The sequence below is a fragment of the Bombina bombina genome, chromosome 3 (assembly GCF_027579735.1).
Source record: "Bombina bombina isolate aBomBom1 chromosome 3, aBomBom1.pri, whole genome shotgun sequence".
NCBI classification, from domain to species: domain Eukaryota; kingdom Metazoa; phylum Chordata; class Amphibia; order Anura; family Bombinatoridae; genus Bombina; species Bombina bombina.
The window spans coordinates 461,963,361-461,986,954 of NC_069501.1; the positions used below are offsets into that span (position 1 = coordinate 461,963,361).

The 23,594-nt window shown below is 38.2% G+C and overlaps 1 protein-coding gene across 1 annotated transcript in view; it reads left to right on the forward strand.

Annotated features, from left to right (window-relative positions):
• The first annotated feature begins 8,115 nt into the window (after positions 1-8,115).
• PIK3C2B (phosphatidylinositol-4-phosphate 3-kinase catalytic subunit type 2 beta) overlaps positions 8,116-23,594 on the forward strand; it is a 315,182-nt gene continuing 299,703 nt past the window's right edge. The window contains exon 1 of the mRNA XM_053706696.1: positions 8,116-8,280. The gene's annotated coding sequence lies outside the window, so the exon portion shown is untranslated. The remainder of the gene's footprint in view (positions 8,281-23,594) is intronic.

The following is a 23,594-nucleotide window of genomic DNA, read 5'->3' on the forward strand; positions in this document are numbered from 1 at the left end:
TCTAAGAAATTGTCTCCAGCAGAGTGCAATTATGAAATTGGCGACAGGGAATTGCTGGCCATAATTTTGGCACTCAAGGAATGGAGGCATCTTCTCAAGGGTACTAGCGTACCAGTGCTCATTCTTACTGACCACAAGAATTTAACTTATCTATCTGAAGCAAAACATTTGTCGCCCCCGACAGGCCAGATGGGCGCTATTTTTGTCTTGGTTTAATTATGTGGTCTCTTACCTGCCTGGTAGTAAAAATGTTAGGGCTGATGCCCTCCCTCTCGACAGTTTTCACCTCTGTCCAAGGAAGAGTCTGTACCTACTCCAGTTATACCTCCTGACCATACTTTGGCTACCATATTTACTAATTTGACTTCTACCTTGGGGGAGCAGATCCTGGCTGCACAAACCAATGCACCTCCTGAGAAACCTAGTGGTAAGTGTTTTGTTCTTGAGAATCTTCGAACTAAACTTTTGCACACTTACCACTCAACAATTCTGGTGGCCAGGTCTTCGTTCTGATGTTGCAGCGTATGTTGCCTCCTGCTCAGTTTGTGCACAGAATAAGACTCCTCGACATCATTCTGTGGGTCTTCTTCAACCTATTGCTAATGGTGAGCATCCTTGGACACATCTTTCCATGGACTTCATTGTCGAGCTCCCTGTTTCCAATGGCAATACTACTATCCTTATTGTGGTCGACCGTTTTTCTAAAATGTCACATTACATTCCCTTGAAGAAGCTGCCTATCGCTCAGGAGCTTGCTTCAATTTTTGCCCGGGATGTCTTCCGTTTACATGGGTTACCCAAGGAGATAGTGTCGGACCGAGGTAGCCAGTTTGTCTCCAGATTTTGGCGTTCCTTTTGTGCTCAAATGTGGATCCAGCTTTCCTTCTCCTCGGCATATCACCTTCAATCCAATGGGGCTGCGGAACAGTCTAATTAAGCTCTGGAACAGTTCCTCCACTGCTATGTCTCAGATCACCACAATAATTGGTCTGAACTATTACCTTGGGCAGAGTTTGCTCATAATAGTGCTATTAATGCTTCCGCCAAGTTATCCCAGTTCATGGCAAATTATGGGTTTCAACCATCCTTGTTGCCCAATTCATTAATGTCTCAGGGTATTCCGGCTTTGGAGGAGCATCTCCGGCAACTCCGTTCCACGTGGGTGCAGATTCAGGATTACCTTCATCGTTTTATGCAGCGCCAAAAGTTCCAGGTTGATCGTAGGCGTCTGCCCGCGCCTTCCTACCAGGTTGGTGAGAGGGTTTGACTGTCCTTCTGCAACTTGAACCTTCGTGTGCCTTCCAATAAACTTGCTCCCCGTTATGTTGGTCCTTTTCTAATACTCCGACGGGTCAATCCTGTGGCCTACGCTCTTGACCTTCTTCCTGCAATGCGCATCTCCAATGTTTTTCATGTCTCCCTCTTGAAACCATTGGTTTGTAATCGGTTTACCACTGTGTTGCCTCGTCCCCGTCCTATCTTTGTTAACAACCATGAAGAATATGAGGTCAGCAGCATTATTGACTCTTGTATGTTCAGGGGCCGCGTACAGTATTTGGTTCACTGGAGTGGCTACGGTCCGGAGGATCGTTCATGGGTTCCCTCCTCTGATGTTCATGCTCCCGCCTTCCTCCGTGCCTTCCATGCCCGTTTTCCCCAATAAGCCTTTTGTCCTCCCGCGGGGGAGGGGTCATTGAGGGGAGGATACTGTCAGGGTTTTTTCCCTGCTTTGTTTGCCATGTGCTGCTGGCAGCCATTTTACTCACCTGTCTTGCTGACTCTGGTGCATAGTGTGTGATGCTGCTCATTTCCTGCACGCCCTTTTATGGCCAGACTGGTGTACATCATCCATGTGAGACAGGTTGCAGTCTCAAAACTGTGATGTCATCACTTATTATTTAAAGGGACTCTGTTCAGTATGCTTTGCCCTTGCATTGTCTCAGACCTCTTTGTGAGTTCCAGTTCCTGTGTATTATGTACTTTATACCACTCAAGCCTCCCTAACAGGCCAGATTTTCAGGATTACGTTGGATGAGAGCAGTTAAAATAACCATTTTTACTAATTAGCTGATTATTTCACCTGTGCTCTAGTTCAGATATCTTCAAAATGTGACCTGTTAGTGAGGCCTGAGGACAGGTTTGAAAACTAGTGTTTTATACAAAAAACATTCTAGAAGTTTTATGACATCATGCTAGCAACCTTCTTGCAGAGGCCTGCTCCTTGTAGGGCTGTGACAGGAAGTAATGGACACTGCACAAATGTAGTGTCAAAAAAAGAAATTAAAGGTAAAATCCATTAAAAAATTATGAATAATGCATTTTGCAATGATTTCTATTAAAGTGATGCTAAATGAAGCGTCATTCAAATAGAAATATGAAATCCTGGTTGTATAAAAAGAATAGCGGTACCTTTACTTCAATATAAAAATAGTTCCTGAAGACTTTAAAAATGCTCCATAGTTTATTATCCTTGCCCCCACCACTGCCGGCCCCTTTTGAACAAAGCTTTTTTTCAAGTGGTGATGTATCCACTGCTCATCTAATGTTTGTGCGAACCATAGGACAAGAATCTGATTTTGCTATATGTCTCGCACAAACATTGGATGAGCTGATTTTGAATTAACCTGCTCTCACCCAAGGTAATCCTGAAAATCTATTAGGGAGGCCTGATGACAGGTTGGAAAACCTCTGATTTAGAGTCTCAGGGGTAAATTTATCATAGGGGTAGATTTATCCTAGTGCGAGCAGACATGATACGATGTAGCGTATCACGTCCGCTGTACATCGATAAATGCTGACAGCATACGCTGTCAGCATTTATCATTGCACCAGCAGTTCTTGTGAACTGCTTGTGCAATGCGGCCCCCTGCAGATTTGCTGCCAATCGGCCGCTAGCAGGGGGTGTCAATTAACCCGATCGTATTCGATCAGGTTGATTTCTGTCCGCAGCCTCAAAGGCAGCAGGCTAGTTAGGGAGCAGCGGTCTTTAGACCGCTGCTTCATAACTTCAGTTTCCGGTGAGCCTGAAGGCTTGCGCAGAAACAGGGGCATCAAGCTCTATACGGAACTTGATAAATCGGCCCCTGAGCCTCAGTTCTTTCTACTCTGTTTTTTTAGATGTTTATTTATTTTTTGTTTCTTTATTTCTTTTTACTGCTTAGGTGACCAGAGCACGTGCACCTTGAGATGGTACCTCTTTCTATCTTGAGCACTACAGGCAGGTATATGACTCTGCTTGTGTGCCTTATAGGATATTGAACACTAAATACATTTTATAAGCATATTATAAGTTATTCTCCCTTCTCCCTCTAGTCATGGGAGCCGCCTATTTCAAATCTAGCTTTCATTTCATTCCAGTGCTGCTTATGTCTATCAACTTTCACTGAGATGCCAGCAGTGAAACAATTTGTGCATTTAGTGTTTAATGTGCATTTAGTACATATACACATTGGACTTCCCCAACTCTGTGTTAGAGAATATAAGACACATTTAATGTATAACAGCATTAAGCTAACAGACTCTTCCATATGTATTTATTTCCACTTAGTATTGGGCAACCTAATTCTCATGGAAGAGATGTGAACTAAATATGACCAGTGATTGCCAGCTGCACATATTTAGTATCCCTGATTGGCTCAATGGCCAATCTTTAGCTCCGGATCCATAGTGCATTGCAAGTCCAGTGTTAACATTTTGTATTGCACCACTATGTGCTTTTGTATTTAATTATCAAATAGAATAGTTTTTAATATTGCCAGGCCAGCCAGTCTGCCTGCTAATTTGTCTAGTTTGGTCTGTACCCAAAATGATGTATATAAAATATACTAACGTCAACTTATAAGTGAAAGAGAATCTGTTTTTTTTTTTTGTTTCCTACCTTGCAAAACGAGAAACATAAATAGTCCTGCTGCTTTGAAACGTCCTATCTTTTGATATACTGCTCACTTCGCTAGGAATGCACTGTCCCTTAAAGGGACATTAAACTATGTGCAGAATTATGTAACATTAACTTTGCGATACCTGCAAAATATAAGGAATTTTGGGGGATTTAAGCATGCAAAGTTACACTTACCTTTCGCTGTTTGCCAGCCTATTCCTATAACAGCATGCCCAATAGCGCCATTGAATAAAATGTACTGCACTCCAGTGCTGGCTAAAGCAGTCGACAGCTTTAGCCAGCACGGGAGCATGGTACATTTAGTTCAATATGGCGCTACAACAGTGCAACTCCTACAACAGTGCAACTCCTACAACAGTGCAACTCTCGGCAGGGCCCTCTACCCATTTGATCCCTATAAATGTTATCCTGTATACCAACTATGTTTATAGCGCTGCGGAATCTGTTGGCACTCTACAAATACTTGTTATTAATAATAATAATAATAATAATAATAATAATAGGACAGTGCGCCCGTGACACGCTTTTCAAAAATGGCAGGGTCAAAAAAGGCTGCCAAAGAACGGAAGGTAAGTGTAACTTTGCAGACAAATCTCACAAAATGCTTTATATTTTGCAGGTATTGCTAAAGTTAATGTGACAAAATTCTGAAAATAGTGCAGAATTATGTAACTTTATTTTTTACATTTACCGTCCCTTTAAAGTGACGTGGAAGTCAGAATTAAAGGGACATAAAACTCAAAAAAAATATTTTGCGATTGTGACAAAGAATGCAATTGAAAGGAAAATAAAACCAAAAAAAGTTCCTTTTGTGATTAAGAGCATACCATTAAAAAAAAAGTTTCCAATTTACTTCTATTGTCAAATTTGCTTCGTTCCCATGATATTCTGCTTTGAAGAGATACCTAGGTAGGCATCTGGATCACTACATGTCAGGAAATAGCGCTGCTATCTAGTGCTCTTGCAAATGGATAACATTCTTGCAACACTCCTGCCATATAGTGCTCCAGAAATAGACAGATCCTAAGCATATGACCCTGCTTTTCAACAAAAGATTTAGAGAGAACAAAGAAAAATTGATAAAAGAAGTAAATTAGAAAATTGCATGCTCTAGTCTATCTGAATCATAAAAGAAAAAAAAATTGGAATTCAAATCCTTTTAACCCTTTCCTGCTTGGGTTAAACTGTCTACATTGGAACAACTGTTCCCATGTAGATAACTTGAAATCACGCGATCGTGCACACGATCGCGAGATTTCAATTATTGGATTGGGTCTGGGGGGTGTCCCTATAACCCTAGGAATGCCCTCCTGACCGTGATCAAATCCAGGAAGCACAGTAGGCTTCAGGACAGCCGTTGGCTATGACGTTGTATTCTGTCATAACGGCGCTAAAGCCCAGCGCCGTTTTGACTGAATACAGCGGCATAACGGCGGCAAAAGGTTAAAATGCCAATTTACTTCTATTATCAAATTGTCTTTGTTCTCATGGCATTTTTTGTTGAAAATATATCTAGATACTTAGATAGGTAGCTTACACGTGTCTGGAGCACTACATATCAGGAAAAAATGCTACCATCTAGTGCTCTTGCAAATGTATAACATAATATAATATATGCAAACCTCCCATATAGTTCTGCAAACACATGCACATTCCTGAACTTACCTCCCTGCTTTCAACAAAGGATACCAAGAGAACAACGACATTTTGATAATAGAAGATAAATGCAAAGTTGTTTAAAATGCTGTGCTTTATATGAATCACAAAAGAAAAAAAAAAGGGGTTTCATGTTCCTTTAAACTATCATGATTCAGTAAAAAAAAAAAAAAATCAAATTTCTTTTTTTATCAAATTTCCTTTGTTTTCTTGGTCCCTTTCCATGAGAGTATACTGAGGTAGGCTCAGGAGCGTTCACATGTGTTGAGCACTATATGTCATCAGGATTTGCAAGAAAGTTCTACATACAGTGCTCAAAGCACGAGAAAGCACCTGAATCTACATCTAATGGGAAGGAGCTAAGTTTCAACAATGCACAACAAGAGACAGTGGTTCTATAGAGGTGCAAAAATAGCTCAGTCTGTACCCCATTGTGCTGAGTTGGAGGCAGAAAATGAACCCTCCCAACCCACTCACCCTAACCCACCCCTAACAATCCAGTCACACAGCAGAACACACATAACTCTTCCCCCACTCACACTATCTCCACCCATGGAACACCTGAAAATCCACCCATAAATCCCTACTCTGCACTTGCTCCCCACATAATATAATTACTGGAACTTTTCCATTTTTCTATTATTATCAGATTTGCTTAATTCTCTTGGTATCCTTTGTGGTATAGTAGGTGAGGAGCAACTATACTTTACTGGGAACTAACTGAATACATTGGATGAGCCAATGAAAAGACTCATATATTCTCTTTATGCCCAACAATATATGGACAACCCTACTAATTATTGCGTTCATGTGTTTCAGTCACACCTATTGCTAACAGGTGCATAAAATCTCCATAGACAAACATTGGCAATACGCGGTTGTACCAAAGAGCTCAGGGACTTAAAGGGACACTGAACCCAAATTTTTTCTTTCGTGATTCAGATAGAGAATGCAATTTTAAGCAACTTTCTAATATAAACAGACAGCTCGGGCTGTGCAATTCAATACAAGGATCAAAAGCACAAAAATAATGTTAAGTAAGCAGCACATTATATTCGTGTGTGCTAGCTGAGACAATGTATCGCTTTGTCCAATTATGAAACAATTGTAGTAAACCTGTGTTGATTGTTGCAATTGATTACCAAGACCGTTAACCCCTTACATTCGCAAGACTCATCGTTATAAATGAAACATAAGCTAGACAGTTCTAGCAATAACAAACTCACTTGATTCTGAGAATGATATCCAATGTCAGATGAGATCCAGGAAAACGGAACTGTTATATCCAGGTCTGTGTGCTGTGCCTTTGTTTTTTACTCACGGAATTTCAATAAAAGGTGAAGTTTTAACACTTATTTCATCAGCCTTACTGTTTTTTCGATTATTGGGTTCCATTTTTGTTTCACTCAGAGGTGTTGAACTAATTTCTGTTAACTTTCTAATATACTCCTATTATCATTTTTTCTTAGTTCTCTTGCTATCTTTATTTAAAAACGAAGGCATCTAAGCTTTTTTATTGGTTCAGAACTCTGAACAGCACTTTTTTATTGGTGGATTAATTTATCCACCAATCAGCAAGGACAACCCAGGTTGTTCACCAAAAATGGGCCGGCATCTAAACTTACATTTCTTGCATTTCAAATAAAGATACCAAGAGAATAAAGAAAATTTGATAATAGGAGTAAATTAGAAAGTTGCTTAAAAGTTCATGCTCTATCTGAATCACAAAAGAAAAGATTTGGGTTCAGTGTCCCTGTCCCTGTCATAAGATTCCAGTTCCACGTTTGCCACAAATCAGTTTGTGAAATTTCTGCCCCTCTAGATCTGCCCCAGCCCAGTCAAGTAAGCGCTATTATTGTGAAGTGAAAGTGTCTTTTAGCAATAACAGCCCAGCCACAAATTGACACACAAACTTTTGTAGGACTTGACCCCTGGGCTAGTGGCCACCAAGTGCTGAAGCCATAGCGTGTAAAAATCAGCTATGATCTGTTGCATCACTTACTACAGAGAACTGTATACCTAGGTGTACGCCAACAAAGTAATAAAAAGAACAAAGCAAATTTGAGAATTTGAAAGTTCTTTTAAAAGTGCATCGTCTGCCATCAATTTAGAATTCCATATCCCTGAGTTATTTCAATGCCAAATTACATGAGAGTATAGGAGGTCTTGCTATATCTTTTTCTTAAAAATCTTATACATAATATTTCAGTTATTCAAATCATATCTCAAAAAGCGAAACCATTTATTTAAGGGGAAATTGAAATGATGTATTAACTTCACTACATTCACATACCCTAGGAGGATTGTAATCCCTGTAACTATTTACATATAAATATGCAAACAAAATAATCTAATTTGGCATAAATATGATACAGTGTATTTATATATTTCTCTGTGCAAATCAATAACAGATAACTCCAATTACGAGGGAGTTTTGGCAATGCCCCCCTGTCGCATTCACACAGAGTTGCAGTACGAATAATGGCCATTAGAGGGCGTCTCTAATGGGTGCGTTCTATTGTCTTCACTGTGTATCTGCTCTGTTCAGTGTGCTCCTTGAATGCTGGATACACACACAGCTCATTTTCTCACTCTCTAGGTTTCTCTCTTTCCTTGGACGCTTCTCCTCTCTCAGCTTTTTTTTTTTTTTCCGGGAAACCATACAATTTGCTTATTTTTTTTCCAAGAAATCTAGTGAATCATCAGTATACTGCACACGATAGCAGGTGAGTGGCTATGACACCACGGTTGTTTAGATAAACGGGTTAATCGTGAATGTTACATTATATGTTATATATTGACTATTGTATTTGATCATCTTCCTTTCACTCTGTCCTCTAATACAAAATGAATGATCTGATAAGCTGGTGTTGTGTCTATACAAATGTTATAGGATGGCCATGTTTAGGTTGTATGATGCAGTGTCGCCCCCACCGGCAGTTAACGGGTTACAATAATGACAGTGATCCTGGGGTGTAGGGTAACTGGAGGAGATAGAAGATGGATGCACAGTACAAGTGTATGGTTGCATGAATTCTGTATGATGTCATGACAGATAATCACTGTATAACACAAACAGCAGAATGTCATTTAATCATGGAGGAAATTAATTTATACAGGAGAACTTTATTATGATGTTGCAGTTTTAGTGAATTAAACTCTAGTGGGGAGTGCTGAATTGTGTTGTGTCTTGTGGTAATTAGGTTTGTTGTATAAAACGTGTCTGTGGTGTATGGACTATACTTTGTTGCAGGAAGCTTTTGTGTGCTGTAGATTTTCATAGACATAAAAGTGCAACATTTTGTTTGCTGCATTTTGTGTTATGTGCTGCATTGAGGGTGACCAGCAGCTGATACATATTTTATGTTTACACTGTGGTGTGTTGCACATTGGGCTACTACTATACTTTGTAATCAAGTTGTGTAGTTGGGTTAATTTGCATGTTTGTGTTTAAAGATTTGTTTGGTAAGTTGTTCCAGGTTGCTTTGGTTTTTGCTGTGTGATGCACTTTGGAAGTTGTGTGTTTATGATATTTGTTGAGTTGTTTGTATATAGATGGTGTGGAATATAAATGGGATTTACACTGTAGAGTGTGTGTACTATGTTGAAAGTTAATGGCAATAGTAAATTAGTTATAAAGGAAACTTGTGTTAACTTGATACTGTTCAGGTATCTGCACAGCAGAAATGTGCAAACATTGTCATATGGGATTGTGCAGTTCAGCAACATAGCAACAGTGTATGGCAAGGCACAGCTTGCTTGCTGTCTATCTAGGGGATTGAAGGTTCAACAAAGGATCAGGACAACTCCCTCTGGGATCTGACTGAATCACAAAGAGCTCCTCACATGCCCAGGGTTACCCTGTACTGGGTTCATGTGATACAAACTGTTGATTGATGTTTACTGCAATCCAGACTTGTAATTGGTACAAATGAAGAGTTGCTTAACCCTTCGGTTGATAGAGGGATGCATTAGACATCTTTCTGGCATCCTTGTGGTTAAATGTCTGCTTTAAATTAGGTTTATTAACTCGACTATTGAGTAACCTTTACAGATGATTGGTTAGGACTAGGATTCAGGATATATATATATATATATATATATATATATATACTGTATACACACTTTTGTAGATTACATAAAAAATAATGAAAAGTAAATGAACTTTTCAGTTATAATTTAATGTCTTCATATTTAAGAAGTATATACATATGTTGCATGTTTGCAAACACAATCAGTTTATGTAACAGGAAGTGAAACATTCCATCTTTTCTGTCCTAATCAGAAAGAGGCAGGTGTCTGTTCCATTCCAAATTCTCATTGTGTATTAGAAAATAAGATGCCTTGGCTGTGTAGTAGGATGGCTGGCAGCGATGGGTTAACCTTGATGAGATTGGTGCAGATGATGGCCATTAATAAGCAAGCTGGGTTAGCACACAGTTAGTAAACACAGGCTTGGCTTTCTCTGTATTTCTCAGTGCTGCACTTTTGACAGCTTAGTTGGTGGGTGTTTCTCCAGACTGCAGGGTGTGTGGTTAATCAAGGGCCTGCGTGTGCTCCTAGCAGAAATCCTGCAATTCCAGTTCAGAGCATCTCTGTTTGCTAAAGGTGAATTTGCCTGTTACTATCTGAGGGGTATGCAACCCAGGCTTCAGGTCTGCAGCAACACTATTATTCCCCATTTCTCAATATTAGGGATGAAGAATTTTAATCAAACATTGAGAGATACTGAAATCATGGCATGGACAAACACTCCTGCCATACATATGGTTTTCTGCACTTGGGTTATAAGCTGTCACATGCCCCAATAAATTGTTTTTGCAACAAACTATTAATGTGAAATGCAGCCAATAAGAGATCATAAAGGGACAGAAAGGTCAAAACTGAAATGTGAAGGGATATTTTTTTAATTTTAAAGGGACACTGAACCCAAATTTTTTTCTTTTGTGATTCAGATAGAGCATGCAATTTTAAGCAACTTTCTAATATACTCCTATTATCAAATTTTCTTCATTCTCTTGGTATCTTTATTTGAAATGCAAAAATTTAAGTTTAGATGCCGGCCCATTTTTGTTGAACAACCTGGGTTGTTCTTGCTGATTGGTGGATAAGTTCATCCACCAATAAAAAAGTGCTGTCCAGAGTACTGAAGAAAAAAAAAGCTTAGATGCCTTCTTTTTCAAATAAAGATAGCAAGAGAACGAAGAAAAATTGATAATAGAAGTAAATTAGAAAGTTGCTTAAAATTGCATGCTCTATCTGAATCGCAAAATAAAAAATTTGAGTTCAGTATCCCTTTAAATAGCATTTTTGCAATATACCTCCATTAGCAAAAATGATTTTAGTAAAAGCTTTTAGTTTTTCAGCTGCATATCTACATATGCTGTGAGAGCCTGTACACCAGTATTCATACACCACACCTCAGAGAGTCAGCAGTGGCTTGTATGACACAAATTAAATAGAAACATTTTTACAATATATTTCTATTAGGAAAAATGATTTTAGCAAAGGTTATTACAGTTTCTGCAGCATATCACATATGTGATGAATGAGTAAGAGATCAGGATTTAAACACCATGCCTGCTCAAAAATTATGATTGTGTCCCGAAATGCACTAATGCACTTTTCCATTTTGATCTTTCTATCCCTTTAATAAAGAATCCACAATTACATGGACTTTTTTGCTAAATATTTTTGATGCTTACTGACATCACTTTGTAATAAACCTCACTTCTGCTCATGATTCCTTTTGTAAAATTGAATAGGAATTTTATCAAAAAATAAGAAGCACCTAAATTCTTAAAATACATTTTAGTGAACTATTTCTGTTTTTGTTATCCCCATTAGTCTCTCTACAGACTTCTTTATGTAGAGGGGTGGTAGAAAAATAAATAAATATATACACACACACTCGTATGCAAAAGTTAGGCACCCCTTCATTTTGATCTATCAAATAACTGAAGGACACAGTAATATTTCAGTAGTGAAATGAGATTTATTGGATTAACAGAAAATCTGCAATATGCATTAAAATGAAATTAGACAGGTGCATAAAATTTGGGCACCCTTGTCATTTTATTGATTTGAATACCTGTAACTACCTAGCACTGATTAATTGGAACACACAATTGGTTTGGTGAGCCCATTAAGCCTTGAACTTCATAGACATTTGCATCCAATCATGAGAAAAGAAATTTAAGGTGGCCAATTGCAAGTTGTTGTTTTCTTTGACTCTCCTTTGAAGAGTGGCAAAAAAACAACTCTCAAATGACCTGAAAACAAAGATTGTTCAACATTATGGTTTAGGGGAAGGCTACAAAAAGCTATCGCAGAGATTTAAGCTGTCAGTGTCCACTGTGAGGAACATAGTGAGGAAATGGAAGACCACAGGCACAGTTCTTGTTAAGGCTAGAAGTGGCAGGCCAAGTAAAATATCGGAGAGGCAAAGGATGGTGAGAACGGTCAAAAACAGCCCACAGACCACCTCCAAAGACCTACGACATCATCTTGCTGCAGATGGTGTCACTGTGCATCGTTCAACAATTCAGCGCACTTTGCACAAGGAGAAGCTGTATGGGAGAGTGATGTGGAAAAAGCCTTTTCTGCACACACGCCACAAACAGAGTCGCTTGAGGTATGCAAACGCACATTTGGACAAGCCAGCTTCATTTTGGAAGAAGGTGCTGTGAACTGATGAAACAAAGATTGAGTTATATGGTCATAACAAGGGGCGTTATGCATGGCGGCAAAAGAACACAGCGTTCCAAGACAAACACTTGCTACCCACAGTAAAATTTGGTGGATGTTCCATCATGCTGTGGGGCTGTGTGGCCAGTGTCGGTACTGGGATCTTGTTAAAGTTGAGGGTCGCATAGATTCCACTCAATATCAGCAGATACTTGAGAATAATGTTGAGGAATCTGTCACAAAGTTGAAGTTACGCCGGGGCTGGATATTTCAACAAGACAACAACCCAAAACACTTCTCAATATCTACTCTGGCATTTATGCAGAGGAGCAAGTACAATGTTCTGGAATGGCCATCCCAGTCCCCAGACCTGAATATCATTGAAAATCTGTGGGGTGATTTGAAGCGGGCTGTCCATGCTCGGCAATCATCAAACCTAACTGAACTGGAGATGTTTTGCAAGGAGGAATGGTCCAAAATAGCTTCATCCAGAATTTAGACACTCATTACAGGCTATAGGAAGCATCTAGAGGCTGTTATTTCTGCTAAAGGAGGCTCTACTAAATATTGATGCAATATTTCTGTTGGGGTGCCCACCTTTCTGCACCTGTCTAATTTCATTTTGATACATATTGCACATTTTCTGTTAATCCAATAAACCTCATTTCACTACTGAAATATTACTGTGTCCTTCAGTTATTTGATAGATCAAAATGTAATTGCTGATCCAAACACCCAATTATTTATAAATGAAAATCATGGAAATTGTCAGGGGTGCCTAAACTTTTGCATATGACTGTATATAAAAAAAATCAGGGGCGTATTTTGGCCTAGGCAAACAAGGCACTTGCCTAGGGCAGCAGATTTGGCGGGGGGGGGGCAGCACTTTTTGAGTCTCACTACACACACACACATACAATCAAACTGCACTACACACGCATGCTCACCATACACAGATACTCACCCTATACATACACACACAAACAAACACACATTCACACTTGAACATGAACATTTACTTTGGAAATGCCATGAAAAAAAGGTCACGTTACACCATTACCAAAAAATATTATGGCCTTAAAAGGCCTAAAACCTGGGGGGGGGGGGCAGCAGAGTTTTGAGTGCAGCACAAAACCTAAATTTGTCTGACTGAGCCAGAAGAAGCCCTGTGCTGTGTTTAGGGATGAAACACCCGTAGTACACAGATACTCAATTAGTCCATAGGACGCACCGCAATACCTTAACAAGCTTTCTCCCTACAACGGAGGATGAAAATACTAACCTGCAGAGCGATGTGACACCAGGGACCCCACGTAAGTCTGTGAAGGATATCGTGCATGATAACGACACTCGAAAGGAGGATAAGATAAACGGACAGTACTGCTTTACTAACCACGCTGAGAGAGGCGTTACTTTTTACGGACAGTAAACAGTTCAATCCTAATATAGACTATTAGCATCACAGCTGTGTGAATTGCAGCCGTGGTGGTGTCTATTGAAGATCGCTATGGTATTCTACATAATTGATTGATTACAAAAGCTGAAGTTGGTATTGTGACCCAGGAAAAAGTGAATTAATCATTTTGATTCTGGGGTGTTACTGACAGGGAGCTCCCTGAGAATTTAAGGGTACCCTTTAAGTTCTAATTTGTGGACTTAATGTTGATTTTGATTGCTGGTGGCATAGTGTATTTAGCAATATTAAAGCATATATTGTTGCATATCATGTGTTTACCTGATTTAACTAATTATATTCCTATTAGGTTGAGCCAGACAAGGGTATACTGAACTAGGGGGTGGGTTGTTGGTTGCGGCTCTCCTCTATAATCATTATATAGGCTGATGTTTAAGTATAATTTCCATTTAACGAAACAGTCACATATTATATTATTTATATATAGATAGATTATACAGGTATAATATTTATACATTTGGTATCGACTGTGAACAATTTCTGATCAAATACCAAAAAAAAAAACTTTTGTGAGCTGGTTAGGGGTTAATATTAACCACAAAAATCTGTGCTAGCAATAGAAGGGTTGATTTTTTTTTTCTATTTCCACTGGTTGAAGTTCACATCCTTTAGTTATTGATTGGTGAAAATGCATTGATGGTACAAAAACTCTGCAGTAGATTTTGTTATCAATAAAGCACTATACATTCAAAATGTATCTGTTGAGTGCTTTACCTTTCTCTGTCATATTGTTGTTGCTTTTTTAATGATCAAGAAACATTTTATTTTAGAATGTGCGGCTAATCTGTCGATTTATAATGAAAGCTACATTTGGTTCTGGTTGAAGCAACTGCCCAGTAAGCCAATATTTATAGTTATCTCTAAACAAAAGTTGTATCCTCCACAAATATTTATAAGAAAGACATCAAATCTTAGTAGCTATGGAAACCAAGCTGCTGGAATTTTTCTAGCCCAATTAAGATAAACATTTATAGATATCCCTCTGATACAGCTGAAAGTCAAAGCATTTCTATTAGTTTTTAGGAAATGACTAAGGGCGAAATTTACCATGCATGCAGGTGGACAGGTTCGCAAGCAGTGAACCTGTCTGCCTGCAATTGCCACCACAGGGCAACACTTAACAGTGTACAAGAGGTTTCTTTGCAATGCCACCCCCTGCTCCGGCTGAACCAATTGCGCTGGAGCAGGGCATGTCATTCATCCCGAACAAGCAAGTGTCAGGGTGATTAACCTCACCACCTGATGTAAAAATAATCTTTTTAAATATGTGACAGCACGCTCACTTATGCTAACCTGCTCCACATAGCCCAAAAAGCTGTGAATGTAGCTTAATAAATCTAACCTTAAGTACACTTTACAACTTATTTTTAAAGAACAATTAACATGGATAAAGTTACACTCGGGAAGTGTAAGCTTTGCAGCTTCCTAACTGAGCACAGCAGGTAATTGGTAGAGTCATGTAATTGCTGCTGTGGATTGGCTTACTGGCTATTTCCTGTTTGGACCAGCAATTTTCTATGGCTCCTGAGAAGGACTTTATCTGTGTGTTTAACACTTTTACTGAGGTTAAACACATTAGTAAAGATTGTCATTTTTCTACTACAGTGTCCATTTAAGGACAGAATTGGAGGATATATATATATATATATATATATATATATATATATATATATATATATATATATATGTGTGTGTGTGTGTGAAGCCGAAAATTTGTCTTTCGTTATTCAAATAGACCATGCAATTATAAACAACTTTACAACTTACTTATATTGTCAATTTTGCTTCATTATCTTGGTATCCTTTGTTGAAGGATGCACTTCTGGGAGCTAGCTGAACACATTGAGTGAGCCAATCACGAGAGTCGTATATGTGCAGCCACAAATAAGCAGCTAGCTCCCTGTAGTGTATTGCTACATCTGAGCCTATCTACAGTAGGTATGCTTTTCAACAAAGGATATAAAAATCAAAAAACATTAGATAATCAAAGTAAAAAGGGTCAGGTTGCTTAACATTGCATGTTCTATCTGAATCATGAAAGTTTAAATTTGACTGTACTGTCCTTTTAATAACACAGTGTGTTTGTTTCTCAAAGCAATGATGTATTGCTGTCAGTTTTAAGCACACCCATATTTTTAGGCACATATAGACAATGTTACTGTTAGAAATGACTTGAAAGAATATATATAAGTGAAAAAGTCAATAATCAACTCCACTGTGTTCATTATAAGTCATTCTTGCTAGGAAAACCATTGGACCAAATGCCACAGGTAGCTATATCTCTAATTCTGTGATGCATTAGGTAGGTGTTCAGTGCTACGTGATATTTGATTTAGGGACAACTGTGACTCTATTTACTAACTAGCATGCAAGTGCATTGAAGATAGGGATTTTTAAGACTATAATAAATCTACCTAAGACTGGGTTGGACAGCAAAGGGAGTGTCTGTGAGCAATTACTCGGAATGCCTTATTTGGCCAACATATCACAAGATGCAAAGCTTTGTTTTGATTGCTAAATCTGAAGAACTGGATTGTTGCTTGCAAACACTTGCTCAGCTGTATTCTCATAGTCATATAATGCTTACTATATCCGGGAAAGCACTATACTGACGTGCACTCATGCTTCTCCTGTGTGGAAAGGGTTACTTTCATTATAATTGCAATAATAGTGCTATCAGTATTAACCCCTTTGCTACCAGCAGGCTTGCCTTTAGGTAGGGCGAGAGGGGCACCGGCACCGGCCCAGGGCCCCACAATTTTAGGGTCAGGGTATGAGAAGATGCAATTTATACCCTTTATTTAGTTTATAAAAAGTGTTTATGGTATCACGAGATGTAATCTATATTGTTATTCTTTATATAGGTAACACTGAAGGTTGAGACAGGGGTGGGCTATACAGGGGCCCACAAATGCTAAGGGTGTGTCCCTGGCTACCAGGAATTTCAGAGAAAAACTTGCTCAAAATACCAGTGAATTTTTAGCATTTTTGCCATCACTTTTGTTTTGTTTTGTTTTTAAAAATCTACCTATCAAAATTATATATTTAGTTTGAGTAAACAACCCAAGGTATTGAGCTAGGCCCATTTTGGTATATTTCATGCTACTGTTTCAGTGCCAAATGCAATCATAGAAAAAAATTGTTAACTTTTTCACAAGCTTTGAGTTTCTCACTGAAATTATTTACATACCGTTTGCGCAATTATAACACAAATTGATGTAAAAGCTTCTCTGGGGTCCCTTTGTTCAGAAAAAGCACACAGGCATGGCTTTGCAATTGTTTTTTTATTAATTAGAAGGTCACTAATTGCAGCTGCGCACCATACTTCTGAAATCCCTGGCAGTGAAGGGGTTAGTAAGTTGGCAAGGGTTATAAAATGCTAGTGAAAGGAATACCCTCTCACCTCTCACCTCTATTTTCTGCATTGTAGGATCCCCCCTTACCATCTCACCTCCCTGATCCTTCCCAAACAGCTCTCTAACTCTCCCCCCTCCTAATGGTGTCTGCCATCTTAGGTACTTTTTTTTTTCTTCTTGTAGTGTAGTGGTCCCTCCCCCTCCCTGCAATTGCCAAAGTAGGGTCCCCCCACCTTGATTCCCCATTTTTCAGTAGTGTAGCGTCCCTTCCCTCCTTTACAAACTCTATTTTCTGTAGTGTAGGGCCCCTCCCACTCCCCCCACCTCTGGGTTAAAGAGATTTAATTGTTAAAATTGAAACATGAGCAGAATGTGTGCATATTTCAAAATTCGGAATTGGTTAGTGAAACGAATGCCAAAAATGGTAGCGGTCTGCAACATTTCAATCTTTTCTGAGTTAGATTACAAATCCAGATATTTTGTGTTTTACACTTTTAGTTTAATAAGGCCAGTAAAAAAAATAAACCAAATGCCACAGACTCTGGTCATTTTTGGCACTCATTTCACTAACAAATGAGGTCTTTTGAATAAATGCATATCCATATTACATATGGCCCAGAAAAAGCAATAATTTAATAGACACATTTTTGCTAATGCAGATATATTGCAAACAGTCTTTTATTTGAAATTAAAACTCCTGCACATTTTAATTTGGACTATTATGTCACTTAAGAATATAACACTGCACCATGTGATTATTTAGCTGTCTTGGCTAAAATCCTCTCAATCTCATGATGTTTTTGATTTTAGTATTGCTTAATAATATGTGTGAAAACTTAATAATCTGGTCACAGTACACAAATCTGTTATTTACATCTTTCTGATTTACAAGATTCTGAAAATATGCAGCCTATACTGGTTTGTCCTGTTGGTGTTTTTTTTTTACAGTTCTATTAATCTACTTTTTTTTTTACCTCTGTGATTACCTTGTATTTAAACCTCTGCAGACTGCCCCCCTTATTTCAGTTATTTTGACAGACTTGCATTTTAGCCAATCAGTGCTGACTCCTAGGTAACTCCACATGCATAAGCACAATGTTATCTATATAGCACACATGAACTAACGCCCTCTAGTTGTGAAAAACTGTCAAAATGCATTCAGATAGGTGGCGGCCTCCAAGGGCTAAGAACTTAGCATATGAGCCTACCTAGGTTTAGCTTTCAACTAAGAATGCTATAAGAACAAAGCAAAATTGATGCTAAATGTAAATTGGAAAGTTGTTTAAAATTACATGCCCTATCTGAATCATGAATGTTTATTTTTGACTAGACTGTCCCTTTTAAAGTATTTTTGTTTACATCACACTGTATGTTTACAAGTACTGAGTGCCTTCTTGCAAACTTTGGAACCAGTCATAATATTTAGTAGTCATATAGATGGGAACAAAGTTCATGTGTATGAGTCTGTATACGTGTGTGTGACTCTCTTATTGCCACCAGTGAAGTTGTGTACAGTCTACTGTTTATCAGAACACTTCTTAGAATAAAGTAATTGCGTAATGAATGACACATTCCCTGTACACTATAATTTTGCTGTAATCATAGCTTTAAACAGCCCAGCTATCTCCTGAGGGCAGCAGGAAAAGACAGGGCAGATACATTTACAGCCATATGAGATGTGATGGTCTTGGTTTGGCATGGGTTGGGCAGAAAGGGGTTATAAGGGTCAAGTTGGCAGTGACCAACAGAAAATGTAGTGACCCAGTAGCTTTAGCTGATTCTTGACCTGTCACAGTGTGTACCTCTCTTCAAAGGGACAAGACATCCAAAAGCTTTCTTTCATATTTACATTTGTATCCAGCTTTCCAATTTATTTAAAGGGACACTGAACCCAATTTTTTTTCTTTTGTGATTCAGATAGAGCATGCAATTTTAAGCAACTTTCTAATTTACTCCTATTATCAATTTTACTTCGTTCGCTTGCTATCTTTATTTGAAAAAGAAGGCATCTAAGCTTTTTTTTTCTGTTTCAGAAATCTCTGGACAGCAATTTTTTATTGGTGGATGAATTTATCCACCAATCAGCAAGGACAACCCAGGTTGTTCACCAAAAATGAGCCTTACATTCTTGCATTTCAAATAAATATACCAAGAGAATGAAGAAAATTTGATAATAGGAGTAAATTAGAAAGTTGCTTAAAATTTCATGCTCTATCTGAATCACGAAAGAAAAAAATTGGGTTCAGTGTCCCTTTAATGTTGCTTCATTATCTTGGTGGTGTTTCTTGAAGAAGCAGCAATGCTCTACTGTGAGCTAGCCGAACACATCAATAAGCCAATGACAAGATTTGTATCTGTGCAACCACCAACGAGCCTTTACTGGTTCCCAGCTCCAGAGCCTATCTAGGTATGCTTTTTGACAAGATATCAAGAGAACAAAGCAAATTTGATAAAAACAGTAAATTGGAAAGTTGTTAAACATTTTATGCTCTTTCTGAATTATGAAATAAAAAATTGGGTTTCACGTCCCTTTTAATAATAAAAAATAAATCTTCGCCATGCACCCGCCTGTCACAAATATATATATAAACAATATTCACAATTCTCTTCACGTTTTATATTTTTGTTACTGATTTAATGTTATAGGGACATTAAGTCAAATTGTAACTTAACTGATTCAGTTAGAACCTGCAATTTTAAGAGACTTTTCAGTTTCCTTCTGTGATTAAAGGGTTGGTAAACTCACTATTGACAAAATATATGACCAATCTTGTTCATTCTTCTTAAATGTGCACATGAATTTTCACTTTATACATTATATAGCCATTTACTTACAATGACATAATAAATAATATCTCCGTTCCGTTAAATCGCCAGCCCTCCGTCACGTCATATCCCTTTTGCCATCTTTCGTCCAATCATCAAGCCTGTCACCAGACAGGCTTCCTTCAATGCAATTGGATTCGCGCATGCGCATTAACGTGCAATCCGAGCAATCCTAACATCGAGCAAGCGAACCCTGTGACGTGTAGAGAGGGTGGAGACCAGATCAACGCAGACAATATTCAGTGAAACATCTAAGAGGGGCGGAGAGATGCGGCGCAACAAGGTTTTGATAATATATTAAAATTTACATTAAAATACATAAAAAAATAATGAATTGATAATGCGGTTTAATACTTATTATAGCAACTAATCTAAATATGTAATTTCCAAATAATGGAGTTTACCATCACTTTAAGTCTACTTTGTTCTGTTGGTACCTTTTGTTAAAAATCAGACCTAGGTAGGCTCAGAAGCAACAACACATTACTGGGTGTCAGCTGGTGATAGGTGGCTGCCCACATATTCCTCTTGTCATTGGCTTACTGGATGTATTCAGGTAGGTCCCTCTAGTGCATTGATGTATTCGAGCTCTCTTTAAAGGGATAGAAAGGTCAAAAATTAAATGTACATTGGTGTATTTGAATTTGACATCGAAGCATTTTTGCAATATACTTCAATTAGCAAAAATGCTTCTAATAAAAGTTATTATGTTTTTTTCCCCCGCGGCATACGCACGTATCCTGTAAAGGCCTGTGCACCAGTATTCAAACACCACACCTTCTTAGAAAGTCAGCAGTAGTTTGTATGACACAAATTACATCTTTAGAAGCAAAACACAACACAGCCAGCTCGCTGAGCAGGCATGGTGTTTGAATACTAGTACACAGGATATGTGCATATGCCGCAGAAAAACAGAAATAGCTTTTATTAGAAGCATTTTAGCCAATTGAGATCAATTACAAAAAATGCTTATATTTCAAATTAAAATGCACCCATGAACATTTTTGAAATTTCTATCCCTTTAAATTTTTAACCCCTTTGCAACACACACATAGTTATATGCAAGGTAATGAGGAATCATAAGTAGATATTGTGCACTAGGATAGTGTCAAAAAGTCCCTATAAAGTAAGACAATTTTCATTTTTTTATTCTATAAGCTCACAGTACAGAATGAGGAAGTTCTTTAAGATTGTCATAAAATGCAATAAACTAATAAGTTAAGGAAAATCTTTATAACTGCCAAATATTTGTCTAGTGAGGCTTTTTATGACTACCAGCATAATAGTTATGCATTTAATGACTAATAAATGTTTCTATAATATATTTTACTCGCATTCTTTCATCCAAGGGGTTTTATATTCACTTATAAATTCAGAAGAAAATTTGTTAGACATAAAATTGCAAACAAACATATATATTACTGTTGTGAATTACCTTGTTTATCCCATAAATCTTTTCCTTTTCTCTAAATATAATTTATTTGCTGTTTTGAAGAGGGGGATTACATTTTCTCTATTCACCTCCTGCTCATTCTCTCGTGATTTTCCCTTTATTTTACCATTATTATTATTTCCCATTATTATCATTTTGTGGTCATTATGATCTTCTCCAATTAACACCTTGAGTGCTAATGAAGGCTCAGAGCCGTCATTAGCACTCGACTACCTTTTTTGCAATCTGGGGGCCACCACCCGCTTCTACCCCGGCGATCGGGCCTGCATAGTGACAGGCATCGCCGGGTCTTCCCGTTACGTGGGGTGACGTCACGCGCAATGGCATGATGACGTCACCGCACAACTTTATTTAAAATTGTCAATACAAAGTATAGGAAAAGGGGGCATGCTGCTTAGAAACCTGTATCTCAGGGGTCTAAGCAGCTACAGACCCCCAAGACCAACCATTGGAAAGGTCATCGCCTAACATTTCTAATGGTGTACGTCTTAGGGATCTGGGGGGGGGGGGGGAATAAAAAAGTAAAAAAAAATGTTTTTTGAAAATAGTAAAAAAAACTGAAAATTATTAAATTCAGCTTAGCACTGTTAAAGGGTAAAGTAAATTTAAAATGTAAACATTTACGATTCAGAGCATGCAAGTTTAAACAGCTTTCTAATTTCCTTCTATTTTCAAATATGCTTTCTTCTTTTGGTATCCTTTGTTGAAGAGTATATCTAGGTAGCCAGATGGAAGTTTGAGCGTGCGTATGTGTCTTTAGCATTCTATGGCAACAATGTTTGCAAAATTGTATAACATTGCTATAAACATTGTTGCAAATACTGCTGCCAGATGGCTAAAGACACGTGCACGCTCCTGAGCTCACCCAGGATTGCTCTTTAATAAAGTACACCAAGAAAAATGAGCAACCTTTATAACAGAAGAGGATTGGAAAGTTTTTTTTTAAATGTTATGCTTTATCCAATCCATGTTGGTTTTATTTTGAAACTTGAGTCCTGATTCAGATAGAGCAATTTTAAGATAAATTTCACTTCTATTATCAATTTGACTTTGTTCTTTTAGTATCCTTTTTTGAATAGTATATCTATGTAGGTTAAAGCAGTAGCCGCACACTACTAGGAGCAAGCTGGTGATTAAAATGTATGATTTTTTTTATTGATGTTCCTTTCCAGACTAAAATGATAATTTCTCTTACAAGGTGTATCCAGTCCACTGATTCATCCTTTACTTGTGGGATATTCTCATTCCCTACAGGAAGTGGCAAAGAGAGCACACAGCAGAGCTGTCCATATAGCTCCCCCTCTAGCTCCACCCCCCAGTCATTCTCTTTGCCGGCTCTAAGCACTAGGGTCTCTCTACGGGAGGGTAAAGTGAATGTGGTGTTAGAATTGTAGTTTTATTATCTTCAATCAAAAGTTTGTTATTTTTAAATGGTACCGTTTTGTACTATTTACTCTCTGGCAGAAAAAAGATGAAGAATTCTGCTGAGAGGAAGATGATTTTAGCATGTTGTAACTAAAATCAATTGCTGTTCCCACACAGGACTGAGTAGTACCAGAAAACTTCAGTTGGGGGGAACAGTTTGCAGGCTTGACTGCAATGAGGTATGTTCAGTCATTTATTTCTAGACAAGACTGAGATAATGCTAGAAGACTGACAATATCCCCATGTGGGGAGGGTAAGCTATGTTCTGAGACTTGGTAAAGAATTGAATGCTTACATAACAGGGCTAATTATACTGGTTGACACTAACTTAGGGCAATCGATTATTTTACTTAAGAAATACTCGTTGGGAGACACTTTTAAAGCACTCTGGTGTTTTTTCTGGGGTTTTTACCCACATGGCTTAAATTTATTCACTTAGAAGTGATTTTGGTAGGCCTCATAGCTCCGGAGTGGAGTGGGAGGGGCCTAATTTTGCGCCTCAGTTGCACAGTTAGAATTGAAAGACAAGTTCATGCTGCTTCACATGGAGGGTCCTGCTGCTGTTTGAGGGCTTAAAAGAAGCTTCATTCCCCCAAAACTGATCCCTAAGGGCAGGTAGGGCCACAGCAGTAAGCTGTGGCAAGGTGCTGTAGTAATTTAACCGGTTATTGGCTTTAGGCTGCTCCGGTTTGGGCATTAAGGGGTTAATTGTTTTGCAACTTGTGGTGCAATCTTATTAAGGCTTTAGGTACATACTGTGAAAATTTCAAAAGGATTGCTGCATTTTTCACTGTTTTATAAAATTGTGTGCTCTTTTTA